Source organism: Aegilops tauschii, chromosome 4 (assembly GCF_002575655.3).
Source record: "Aegilops tauschii subsp. strangulata cultivar AL8/78 chromosome 4, Aet v6.0, whole genome shotgun sequence".
NCBI classification, from domain to species: Eukaryota; Viridiplantae; Streptophyta; class Magnoliopsida; order Poales; family Poaceae; genus Aegilops; species Aegilops tauschii.
The window spans coordinates 490,750,841-490,765,132 of record NC_053038.3 but is presented as its reverse complement, the minus strand read 5'-3'; positions in this window follow the sequence as shown (position 1 = coordinate 490,765,132).

Genomic DNA, 14,292 nt, shown 5'->3' with positions numbered 1-14,292 from the left:
TGATTGAAACATTTTCCTAAAAGATTTGATGTTATATCTGAGACTGGATGTTATTATTTTTAAATAGCTATTTGGTTTATAAACATATAGCCTTCTTGGCCTTTGTTTTCAGTTGGAAGATTTCTCATAGCCGAGCCTTAGGTAATTTTATCTTTAAAAGTAGATAATTTTTTGTGTATTACAGAAATGTATAAATATTCTAATATGTTAGTATGTAATTTACCTATCAGTATTAATATGATTGTGTAAACATATTGATAAATACTTATTTGGTAAGTGCTTATTGGCTTACCAAAGAAAATATATTTTATTTGGAAAGTCAATAAGTGATTGGGCAGTTGTGGCGGTTTTCAAGGAAAACGGCAGGAAAACCGAGTAGTGATAAAATAAGGGTTTGATGAAGGAGGAGTGGACTGACTCGCAACCTTACGTCTTTTTAAATAGCAAGAGATGTGCAGATTTATACGAAATCAGTGTATTGTACTAGTATTTCATATTACACGGAGGTTTTATATATTTTCTGGACATTGTTTCACTACTAGGGAAAACCTTATACACAGAACTTTAGCAGTAGCGCTTGTTAAAAAAGGGCGCTAGTGCTAAGTACCAGTAGCGCGTGCGTGATAAGGGCGCTACAGATACAAACGTAGCAGTAGCGCGCCTAACTATAAACGCGCTACAACTAAAATTCTCACGACTAAGCCGATAAGCTACACATAGTAGTAGCGTTCTTATTTAAACCGCGCTACTGCTATGTCTATTGTAGCAGCGCGTTTACATAGAAAGGCGCTACTGCTAACGAAAAGAAAACAAATCGAACAACAAATAGAAAAGTAAATGAAAATGAAATAAATAGAAAAAGGAAAAAGGAAAAAATAAAATGTAAAGAAAAATAGATGAGAAAGGAAAAAAAGAAACAGGCTTAGCAGTAGCGCGTTTTGTGAAACGCGCTATAGCTAACGCGTTACCGCTATGTTTCACTTAATCAGCGGTTTTCCCTCCACCCGGCCACCACTTCTCCCCTAAATCGCTCGCCCCCACTTCGCCGTCGTGTCCCCAATTCACCGTCGCCCCACTTCGCCGCCGTCTCCTGCCGACGTCGACGCCCCCGGAGCCACCAGAGCCGCGCGCCGTCGACGCCACCTGAGCCGCCCCCAACGCCACCGGAGCCTCCCTCGGCGCCACCAGAGCCACCCTTGATGCCCCTGTCTCCCTCGCCACAACTGCCTCCCTCGCCGTCACCGGAGACGCCCCTGCCTCCCTCGCCACCACTGCCTCCCTCGCCACCACCGGAGCCATCGTCTGTAAGCACCCCTCCTCTCTCTCTCTCTCTGATGCATAGCACAAACATTGGACATACTAACTAGCTAGGTTAACTAGCTTAATTAGGTTAATTTTCTAGGTTAGTGCAAAAATGTAGGTAGGGCTTTCACAGAGAACTAGTTAGGTTAACTAGTTTAATTAGGTTAATTATCTAGGTTAAGAAAAAAATTATTCAGGGCTTTGACAGAGAACTAGCTAGGTTAACTAGTTTAATTAGGTTAATTATCTAGGTAAACTAGGTTAACAAGCTAGGTTAACTAACCTGCTAGGTTAATTTGGTTCGTTAGGTTAACAAGCTAGGTTAACTAGGCTCTCTAGGTTAGAGGAAAAATTTATTTTCGACCACTATTTTTCTAGGAAAAGAATTTAGGCAAGTTTTATTTTAAAGATGATCCCTTCCTAGACTTTTATTGTTGATTATATCTTTTCATTGAAGTGGTCATGTTATATCTTTTCATTGAAGTGGTTCAATTGTGCCCAAGTGGCCTTTTGTTGTTTCCAGGGAATGAAGCTGAGTGGCCTATGTTTTGACGGAATGTTGATTCATTTCCGTTCCGGCAAATTTCAGGTTCTCGATTTGTCCACTTTTTAGCAAAGGTCATGCCGAAATTTTTCATGAATTTCGGCATGATTTGTGCTACAAACTAGGACATATCGAGTGCCCGGGATTTGCCGCACCGGGAAGGAGTCAACGTTCCTGCAAAACATAGGCCTTTTTCATGTCATTATTCATTTTATTAGGTCTAGAATTAATTGACTAGATTTAATCGTAGGAAACATGGATAGCAACGATGAAGGACAGGTTTCTAGTGATTGCGACGACGTCTACCTGGCGGCAAACGAATTTTTGAGCCTTGCCGACGATCAACCGATGTTGTTGCTGGGCCCACCGGTGTCATCGGGGACTGAGACCGACACGCAGACCGGTGCTGAGACTGAGACCGGCGCTGAGACTGAGACCGACGCCGAGACTAGCGGAGCCGGTGTAGAACCGAAAGCAAAGAGGCAACGGCTTCCTAACAAGCTCAGGACTACTAGACTGGTGGCCACGGAGGTGGACGACGGCAATTTTGAGCCAAAGACGCCCGAGGAAGCGCGCGCGTGCTACGGCAATCAAATAGGCTGCATCGTACGGACAACCGCCACCATCAACGATGAGAAACTACAGAAGATAGACAATATGAGGCCCTCCCTCCTAAAGAAGCTGCACCAGATATTCTTGTTCCCGGGCCGGAACGAAAATGATTATAAAGATCCAGATAAGGACCCGGCAATGAAGAAGATAAACAAACACGCCATGACCAAGTTTAGCGACGCGTTGGCCGCCTGGAAAACAAGGGTGAAAGCAAGGATCATCGACAAAAAGTAACCCTACTCCGAGATTGTAAAGGATAATCCGACAATCACGGCAGAGCACTTTGAAATATTCAAGGTGGCTTGCGAGGCCGAAGCTGCCAAAAAAAGTCGAAGTACATGAAGGGGCTTCAACAGAGGAACATTGGGTGCCACCACCTCGGAAGCCGTGGTTACGGTGGGAAGAGGTCCATATGGGCCAAGGAGGACGCGGAAGCCACGAGTCTGGGCATCCCAGACCCCTTGGCGGAGTTCACCGTCCCGCAGGAGCGTGACGTCCTCAGGGCCCGACACCGTTGGGACCCAGTGAAGAAGGTTTTCGAGACGAACACGGTCACGACGGAGTTCATGAGACTGCTGGTAATTTTAGTTTCTGATCAATTCGACTACACGTTAGTCATATTTGTAAACGATCCTTGTGCCTTTTGCAGAGAGAGCAGCACAGGATTGCGGCCGAAAGCGACTCGCCGTCTGAGGCGTTGGCGAGGCCCAAGTGGGACACTCCATTCAACCGGGCGTTGAACATATTGAAACGACTCCCGATGGAGACTCGACTGTCGTATGGACGCGTGCACGGTGTCGGAGACGGCGCCACGTGGAAGAAGTACTACCGTGAGACCACGGAGGAGAGAAAGGAAAGACGGAGGTTAACTGAAGAAAACATCGACAAGAAGGTTGAGATTGCGGTTGAGAAGAAATCATCTCAGACAGTCGCAACAGCGGTAGCTGCCGCAAAACAGGTTGTTGTAGATATGTCTACTTCCTTGGTTCCGGCCGTTTTCAATTGGACCAGGCAAAATCCAGAAAAAAATGCAGCGGACTTTCCCCTTGCTGACTTCTTGGGGAGCAGCTCGACTAGCGTTGCACCAGCACCTACAGCTGCACCTGCTCCCGCACCAGCTCCCGCACCGGACGTGCTCAGTGGTGCTTCGTCTTTGGCTGAGCTCGACGCCCTCACGGTATCTGTCACACCGGCCCCCTTCAATAAATGTATAATCTCCCGTTTTCGTTGCCTTTCGGATGTCTCACGTTGCAGACTTTTCTTTGCAGGCCGACGAAACCCCGTGCACCATATTGTACACCTTCGGCGACTAGAAGGTGGAGGTGGGGAAGGCGACGATAATGAAGCCGAAGGAACCATTGTTCCACAGCCGGCCGATCCCCCCAAACGTCTTCAAGGTTTCCGTGGCCAGTGTCAAACCGGGCCACGAGAATTTGCCTCCTCTGGTACTAGTGGGGGATGACGACGAGACCCCACGGCGGCTTGGTGATTGTTGCAATGGGTGGGTCCAAGGTAGTTAGAGTCGGGATTCAGAGTCGGATCGGTTTTCCTCAGACAGAATCGAGTCGTAAGATCGAGTCGTGGAATCGAGGATTCTACTAGATTTACTCAAATAAGATATTTTGTATGCACACAAGAAATTTATATGGGTTCTCTAGCGTTTTGACACTAAATATGGAGTAGAGAACGCACACATCAATGCTAGTTGTATTCCACTTCTTTTTATAGCTAACCTACCATCTAGCTCGCATGTATGGAACATATATGAGAGGGAAATATGTAGAACATTTATACCTTCAATGCATGAAATTTACTTAAGTTCTTTTTAGAGTGCGTGAATAGTCGATCACTTGTCTATCTGACCTACAGTGCTAAACCTTGAAGGGTCTTTCTCTCCTTCTCTGATCAATCTTGAAGCATCCTCCTTTTCACACCAATTCCATATGTCGACAAGCCTGATGCTCAATTTCGGTCTAGGGTTTCTTAGAGCTAGATCAAAGGTGTTTGCGAGTGAGCGTTTGGACTTGGGATGGGAATAAAGGTCCATGAGGCATATGAAAAGGGGTTTGGATGATGGCATACTATTTTGCTACAACTAAACAAACAACTTAGATAGGTTAGTAGAATCGGATGTAGTCCATACCATAGTCGGGATTGTACAATTTTGTACATGATTCTATGATTTGGATCGCGACTCAACATGGATTCTACCTGATCCGGATTCATTGTGGGATTTGGATCGACATGCTTCCGTAGGGTCGTGAAGTCGTAGGATTCTAGCAGTCGAATCGGGATTCTGACTACCTTGGGTGGGTCCTGTTGTGGCCAAAGAGTCTGCTTCGTCTGGAGGCGGTCGGGAGCACACCCACGAGCACGCGGTTAGGTATGAACATCAACACCTCACCTACCCAGTTAGCGTCGGCTGTCGTGCTGGGTGATAGCGGAGGGGGTGAGGAAAAGGCTCCATTAGTCGCTGGTGACGTCGCCATAGATGAGGATGAGGATGACGATGGCACTCAACAGTATGTCTATACTGGCGCCTACTTAGGGTTTGAGCGTCATGAGTCGGTGCCTGAATTGCCGTCTCCGGAGGCTGAACGTATTATGGACGACCTTCCGGTAGTAAAGAAGTCTAGGAAGTGACCGAGGAAAGGCAAAAAGCTGATTCTATGATCCAGCCGCCTCAGCAGCCTCGGGTTCAAGACCGTATAGATATCCCCGGTGCGGATAAATGGCATATCCGGTCAACCAATCCTACCTGCAGCAGCGCTAGGGGCCAGATTCGGCGATCTAAGGAGACTTCATGGCGATGTGCTGTGGATAGAGAAAGGCCTCATCGCCTCAAAATATCCAGGATACCCACTCTACGTGGTTAACGTTCCACGGCAATTGTCGTACGTCGACACATTCCCCGCGGAGAAGTTCTTCCTTCGATTCGATTACATATTCGACATGTTTCACGGGAAGAAGCTGGATTTTACGTTTGTCTGCCTTTATGCCTTGCACATGAACTACATCATCGGTGTTGAGTAGATACCGCATACCTGTGTCACTGACCCGTACTTCATGCACGGGGGCTTCTTGGGAGTCTGCGCAAAGCACCGTGAATACGTGAGAGAATACATCGTCAATTTCATGCTCGCCAATAAGGACAAGGAGGCGATTCTCGTGCCTTATCATCCCCTGTAAGTCATCCGCACGGATATCCTTCCTTCGATTTCAATCATTCATTTGCACGGTGGAGGCTAATTAATTTGAGGTGTACTTATTTTGCGCAGCGGCGGGCGCGCCGTCCTCATCATCCTCTACCCCCGATACTCCCACGCTCTTTACTTGGACTCATCGAAGAACATTAACAAAAAGGATTACACCCACATCAAGGATGTTCTCGACAGTGCTATGTTTTACTACGACGCACGGGGTGGAGAGGTCAAGGACAAGAAGAGAAGGAACGGCAGGCCCGCCTTCGGCCATAAGACCGACTTCTGCTGCATCCAGCAACCGAGTGATTCTCTTAATGATGGATTCTATGTCCTACACCACATGCTGGAGTACAGACGGGATCACCAGAACCTTCGCATGTCACCTACATTCGGTGATACGTCTCCAACGTATCTATAATTTTTGACTGCTCCATGCTATATTATCTTCTGTTTTGGACATTATTGGGCTTTATTATTCACTTTTATATTATTTTTGGGACTAACCTATTAACCGGAGGCCCAGCCCAGAATTGCTATTTTTTTGCCTATTTCAGAGTTTCACAGAAAAAGAATATCAAACGGAGTCCAAACGGAATGAAACCTTCGGGAACGTGATTTTCGGAACGAACATGATCCAGAGGACTTGGACCCTACGTCAAGAAATCAAGCAGGAAGCCACGAGGTAGGGGGTGCGCCTACCCCCCTAGGCGCGCCCTCCACCCTCGTGGGCCCCCTGTTGCTCCACCGACGTACTCCTTCCTCCTATATATACCTACGTACCCCAAAACTACCAGATACGGAGCCAAAAACCTAATTCCACCGCCGCAACCTTCTGTACCCACGAGATCCCATCTTGGGGCCTGTTCCGGAGATCCGCCGGAGGGGCATCAATCACGGAGGGCTTCTACATCAACCCCATATCCTCTCCGATGAAGTGTGAGTAGTTTACCTCAGACCTTCGGGTCCATAGTTATTAGCTAGATGGCTTCTTCTCTCTTTTTGGATCTCAATACAATGTTCTCCCCCTCTCTCGTGGAGATCTATTCGATGTAATCTTCTTTTGCGGTGTGTTTGTTGAGACCGATGAATTGTGGGTTTATGATCAAGTTTATCTATGAACAATATTTGAATCTTCTGAATTCTTTTATATATAATTGGTTATCTTTGCAAGTCTCTTCGAATTATCAGTTTGGTTTGGCCTACTAGATTGATCTTTCTTGCAATGGGAGAAGTGCTTAGCTTTGGGTTCAATCTTGCGGTGTCCTTTCCCAGTGACAGTAGGGGCAGCAAGGCACGTATTGTATTGTTGCCATCGAGGATAACAAGATGGGGTTTTTATCATATTGCATGAATTTATCCCTCTACATCATGTCATCTTGCTTAAAGCGTTACTCTGTTCTTATGAACTTAATACTCTAGATGCATGCTGGATAGCGGTCGGTGTGTGGAGTAATAGTAGTAGATGCAGGCAGGAGTCGGTCTACTTGTCTCGGACGTGATGCCTATATACATGATCATACCTAGATATTCTCATAACTATGCTCAATTCTGTCAATTGCTCAACAGTAATTTGTTCACCCACCATAAAATACTTATGCTCTTGAGAGAAGCCACTAGTGAAACCTATGGGCCCCGGGTCTATTTTCCATCATATTAATCTTCCAACACTTAGTTATTTCCGTTGCTTTTATTTTACTTTGCATCTTTATTATAAAAATACCAAAAATATTATCCTATCATATCTATCAGATCTCACTCGTAAGTGACCGTGTAGGGATTGACAACCCCTTATCGCGTTGGTTGCGAGGATTTATTTGTTTGTGTAGGTGCGAGGGACTCGCGCGTAGCCTCCTACTGGATTGATACCTTGGTTCTCAAAAACTGAGGGAAATACTTACGCTACTTTGCTGCATCACCCTTTCCTCTTCAAGGGAAAACCAACGCAGTGCTCAAGAGGTAGCATCCGGCGATGCCCATATTCTGCAATGGGCAAAGAACGTAGGAGATATCGAGGATCATCGACTTCGAGCTGAGTTCTATCACATCCAGCGCGAACTTGCCCAAATCATCATGAAGGAGGTCGTCGGAAAAACAGGGATGTTCTACGAAGAAGGACAAATGTCGCGGGAGGACGTCCGAACACGGGTAGCCTCTCAGCGTCTCGACCTGAAGCCTTTCACTAGGCTCCGGGACTATCTCCCTGACTTGGATGGATGGCACGACATGTTGGAGTGATTGTCGATATATGACAATGTGTCCGTTTAGTCCATACTTTCTGTATGACGAAACTTTGAGTTATGCACGACGAAACTTTATTTGTGATGTAATTAAACCGTCCTCCTCGACTAGCGACAATCACTCTAGTTAGGGAATTTTGGGTACGATCAACTTTGTTATTTATGCTTATGATATGTTGCTTCTATTTTTGCCAAGTCTGTCTCTTTCTGTTGCTCAACTATATATGTTGCATATCATCGACTCATGTGACGATGCAGGTGCATAGATCGTCGATGGTGAAGAAGTGCTACGCCAGGAGTATATATATGACGAGTGGCCGGAGTATCAGGCCCAGGTGTACCAGTTTCCGGTTTCCGAGCGACAGGCAGTAGTTAGTTTAGGTTCACGCTAATGCGAGAGAGGGATACGAACTCATGTACTGCATAGTTCCGCTCTCACTCAAAGTGATAGCTCTTCTCGCGTATGTCATTATTTAGATGGATGACGATGTAGTTGCAAGTAATCGAGACTTGTATCGCTATTTTCGAGATGATGACGAGAGACCACTTTGTGCTGGATGATGATTATGATGATGACATGATTTGATGAGACTAGTTGTATGTATATGCTATGATTACATTTGTATGTGTATGATATGCTAAAGATTATTGTATAAAGCCTATTCAAATACAAAATAAATATGCAGATTTTTTTTAATAAAACTAGCAGTAGCGAGGGGAACAAAGTTAGCAGTAGCGCTGCCTTACCAGTAGCGCTTCCTTCTAAAAAGCGCTGCAGATATTAGCAGCAGCGCTCTTCACTAAAGCGTTCTACTGCTATCCATGTATAGCAGTAGCGTGGGACGACAGGCGCTACTGCTACACGTTAGCTGTAGCGCCTTATCAGTAGCGCGTCGTCCCGCGCTACTGGTAGGCAAAAGACCCGCGCTACTGTTAGGGTTTTCCCTAGTAGTGTTTCTACACCTCGAGAGCTCATCTAAACACCAATTGGTAAGAATCGTCCTTGTCAGTTACTGGTTACATGAGCAAAGGGAACACAACACAAGGCGTTTGTCACGTGGAAAACGAGAAAATCTCCGATGCAAATCAAGTTACACTAAAAACTTAATGGGAACCATGTTTCGATGTATTCAAAAAGTATTTAAAAAGATGTTTTAGAAAGAAGTTGTCTGATAAACATGTGAAGTTAGAAGTTCAAATTCGTGTGCATTTGGGAGCGAAGAGAAAAAAATACAAATTGTGCATGAATAGTGGCGTTATATAAAGCTGGACCAAAAGCTGACAGCTCACAAGATTAATGAGCGCTCGATAGTTCGGCTTGTTAAGCTCATAGCGCGATTGAAAGGATCGAGATGGACCTAGAGGGGGGTGAATAGGTACAATTACAAATTTTAATTCTTACTTAGCAATTTTAGGCACTAATGCGGAATATGAAAGTGAACCTAACAATTGCAAGTATGATACTAAGAGCTAAGCAAGGTAAACAAGTACCACAAGTATATGAGTAAGCAAGCACAATATGGTACGAGTAAAGACTAAGAGACAAGTAACCACAAGTAGGGAGTTAGAGTTAGGAATAACCACAACTCCGAGAGACGAGGATGTATGCCGATGTTCACTTCCTTGGAGGGAAGCTACGTCACCGTTTCGAGAGGTGGGTGTTACCATGAAGGCTCACCATATTCTCTCTTTGATATATCACCACGAAGGCGATTCCCAACCACTAGTGGTAGACCTTGGGGTGGTCTCCAAATCCTCACACACTTTTCCGAGGGTAATCACAATGGTCGATCCATCTCCGAAGTACTCCTACCGCCTAGGAGTCTCCAACCTCCAAGAGTAACAAGAACGATGGGGAAAAGCTCAAGACTTGCTCAAATCACGAATTCTTTTGGTGCAAAGAAGGGGGAGGAGTGGATCTATCACTTGATTGGACAACTTCTCACAAATGTTCTCAAATCCCTTCGGGATCTAAAATTTGGTGTATGAGTGTGTGTGTGTGAGAGAGAGAGAGAGAGAGAGTGAAATGTGTTCTAGGGGTTGCTCAAAGTGAATGGTCAACCCTCTCCCATGGAGGAAGAAGGCTATATATATTATTGGAGCAAATATGGCCGTTGTAGTGTAAGTGACAGGGGTAGACCGGACATCTGGCATAGTGTAACGTCTGTGTAATAAAACAAAGAGGAGTGAATAAAGCAGAGAGGCCGGACATCCGGGGCAAAGCCCGGACATCCGGCGTGGTGGCCGGACATCCGGCGATTTCACACAACACAGACGCTCTCTGGATAGCTGTGGCCGGATATCCGACTGGCCAGCCAGGACATCCGGGGACACGAAGAGCCCGGACATCCGGCAGTGTGGCAGGACATCCAGAAATATCATCATCACAAATGCTCTTTGGTCAGCAGGGTGACGGACATCCGGCGTGGGAGCAGAGGCAATATTTTAACTCCAGTTTTTAGTGTATGTGCCTAAGATGGAGAAGCTAGGTTTCTGTGACATGAGTAAGTCCTTCACTACCACTACTGATCCCCTCTTAATAGTGCGGGATCCCTATACTCAAGAATAAGCAAACATGCAACCTTTTTGATCTAGTATTTCTTCCTTGATAATATCAACTCCATATGTTCATGATCCACACACCTTTGTCATCCGGGGACTAACACCTGAGATATACTTGACGAGCATAGCTAGTCCCCTACATGTATATTGTCATCAACATCAAAACTTGATGTAAGGGCATGATTGCACTTTCAGCGATTCTTAACGAACAGAGTCAATCACTGATTTCAGCTTGTTAAGCTTAACGAAACGAACTAAAGAGTTTCACGCGCATCTCGTTAATACAACACACACCGCATTTTACCTTATGTGATGACATTTTATAGCACCTCGGACCATCTATTCAATCAAATCGACACAACCTAGCCCATATGAGGCAGCAAACTAGTTCCTGTAGTCACCATCTTACTTTAGAAAACACACCAGCACACTCATCTCAGTCATCTGGTACGCCATAACATAATCTTATCTGTTAACAAGTGCTCATGAGATCTTGCGAGCTTAACGAGCTTCCAACGAACAGGGCCACGTAGAGTTTTTCTGCTCGTTAAGTTTAACGAGCCTAGTCTTAACGTGTCGAGCAGCTCGTTAATCCACACCTAGTGTTGTACTGTTTGTCACTAATCATCCTTGAATTGGGATCTTCCATACATCTTTGATGACTTTGTTCGCGAAGTTTGATTTTTTGCGTGCTTGTAGAACATCACCTCCCCAAATTTACTCCTTATTTTAGAAATTTTTGATTAATCGTAATATAGTTTTGGGAAACGCTTGTGTTCACCCAGTGGATCTACCCGCTCGGGTCAACTTCCTCCGCGCCCGTCAAATCTTCATTGGTCAGACGGTCGGGAGACAACCTTCGCCACTTCACTTTCCTACAACTTGACCCATGTTTTAGAAGCGTTTCTACACTCGGCCTTTGTTTGCAAACCGCGTCTTCGCCTGGATTTTTTGAAGGAGACGCTGCAAGGCTGCTCGTGTGGTGTAGGTGTTGGGAATCGTAGCATAATTTTAAAATTTTCCTACGCTCACCAAGATGCATCTATGGAGTATACTAGCAACGAGGGGAAAGGAGTGCATCTACATACCCTTGTAGATCGCGAGCGGAAGCGTTCCAATGAACGTGGATGACGGAGTCGTACTCGCTGTGATCCAAATCACCGATGACCGAGTGCCGAACGGACGGCACCTCCGCGTTCAACACACGTATGGTGCAGCGACGTCTCCTCCTTCTTGATCCAGCAAGGGGAAAGGAGAGGTTGATGGAGATCCAGCAGCACGACGGCGTGGTGGTGGATGTAGCGGGATGCCGGCAGGGCTTCGCCGAGCTTCTACGAGAGAGAGGGGTGTAGCAGGGGAGGAGGGAGGCGCCCAAGGCTGAGATGTTGCTGCCCTCCCTCCCCCCCTTTATATAGGCCCCCTGGGAGGGGGGGCGCCGGCCAAACCCATCTAGGGTGGGGGGCGGCGGCCAAGGGGGTGCCTTGCCCCCCAAGGCAAGTGGGAAGCCCCCCCACCCTAGGGTTTGCAACCCTAGGCGCATGGGGGGAAGCCCATGGGGGGTGCCCAGCCCACTAGGGGCTGGTTCCCTTCCCACTTCAGCCCACAGGGCCCTCCGGGATAGGTGGCCCCACCCGGTGGACCCCCGGGACCCTTCCGGTGGTCCCGGTACAATACCGGTAACCGCCGAAACTTTCCCGGTGGCCGAAACTTGACTTCCTATATATAATTCTTCACCTCCGGGCCATTCCGGAACCTCTCGTGACGTCCGGGATCTCATCCGGGACTCCGAACAACTTTCGGGTTTCTGCATACACATATCTCTACAACCCTAGCGTCACCGAACCTTAAGTGTGTAGACCCTACGGGTTCGGGAGACATGCAGACATGACCGAGATGCCTCTCCGGTCAATAACCAACAGCGGGATCTGGATACCCATGTTGGCTCCCACATGTTCCACGATGATCTCATCGGATGAACCACGGTGTCGAGGATTCAATCAATCCCGTATGCAATTCCCTTTGTCAATCGGTATGTTACTTGCCCGAGATTCGATCGTCGGTATCCCAATACCTTGTTCAATCTCGTCACCAGCAAGTCTCTTTACTCGTACCGCAATGCATGATCCCGTGACTAACGCCTTAGTCACATTGAGCTCATTATGATGATGCATTACCGAGTGGGCCCAGAGATACCTCTCCGTCACACGGAGTGACAAATCCCATTCTCGATCCGTGCCAACCCAACAGACACTTTCGGAGATACCCGTAGTGCACCTTTATAGTCACCCAGTTACGTTGTGGCGTTTGGCACACCCAAAGCACTCCTACGGTATCCGGGAGTTGCATGAACTCATGGTCTAAGGAAAAGATACTTGACATTGGAAAAGCTCTAGCAAACGAAACTACGCGATCTTTTATGCTATGCTTAGGATTGGGTCTTGTCCATCACATCATTCTCCTAATGATGTGATCCCGTTATCAACGACATCCAATGTCCATAGTCAGGAAACCATGACTATCTGTTGATCAACGAGCTAGTCAACTAGAGGCTTACTAGGGACACGTTGTGGTCTATGTATTCACACATGTATTACGATTTCCGGACAATACAATTATAGCATGAACAATAGACAATTACCATGAACAAAGAAATATTATAATAACCATTTATTATTGCCTCTAGGGCATATTTCCAACAGTCTCCCACTTGCACTAGAGTCAATAATCTAGTTACATTGTGACGAATCGAACACCCATTGCATCCTGGTGTTGATCATGTTTTGCTCTAGGGAGAGGTTTAGTCAACGGATCTGCTACATTCAGGTCCGTATGTACTTCACAAATATCTATGTCTCCATTTTGAACACTTTCACGAATGGAGTTGAAGCGACGCTTGATATGCCTGGTCTTCCTGTGAAACCTAGGCTCCTTCGCAAGGGCAATAGCTCCAGTGTTGTCACAGAAGAGAGTCATCGGGCCCGACGCATTGGGAATCACCCCTAGGTCGGTAATGAACTCCTTCATCCAGACTGCTTCCTGTGCTGCCTCCGAGGCTGCCATGTACTCCGCTTCACATGTAGATCCCGCCACGACGCTTTGCTTGCAACTGCACCAGCTTACTGCTCCTCCATTCAAAATATACACGTATCCGGTCTGTGACTTCGAGTCATCCAGATCTGTGTCGAAGCTAGCGTCGACGTAACCCTTTACGACGAGCTCTTCGTCACCTCCATAAACGAGAAACATATCCTTAGTCCTCTTCAGGTACTTCAGGATATTCTTGACCGCTGTCCAGTGTTCCATGCCGGGATTACTTTGGTACCTTCCTACCAAACTTACGGCAAGGTTTACATCAGGTCTGGTACACAGCATGGCATACATAATAGACCCTATGGCCGAGGCATAGGGGATGACACTCATCTTTTCTCTATCTTCTGCCGTGGTCGGGCATTGAGCCGTGCTCAACTGCACACCTTGCAATACAGGCAAGAACCCCTTCTTGGACTGATCCATATTGAACTTCTTCAATATCTTGTCAAGGTATGTACTCTGTGAAAGACCAATGAGGCGTCTTGATCTATCTCTATAGATCTTGATGCCTAATATATAAGCAGCTTCTCCAAGGTCCTTCATTGAAAAACACTTATTCAAATAGGCCTTTATACTTTCCAAGAATTCTATATCATTTCCCATCAACAATATGTCATCCACATATAATATGAGAAATGCTACAGAGCTCCCACTCACTTTCTTGTAAACACAGGCTTCTCCATAAGTCTGTGTAAACCCAAACGCTTTGATCATCTCATCAAAGCGAATGTTCCAACTCCGA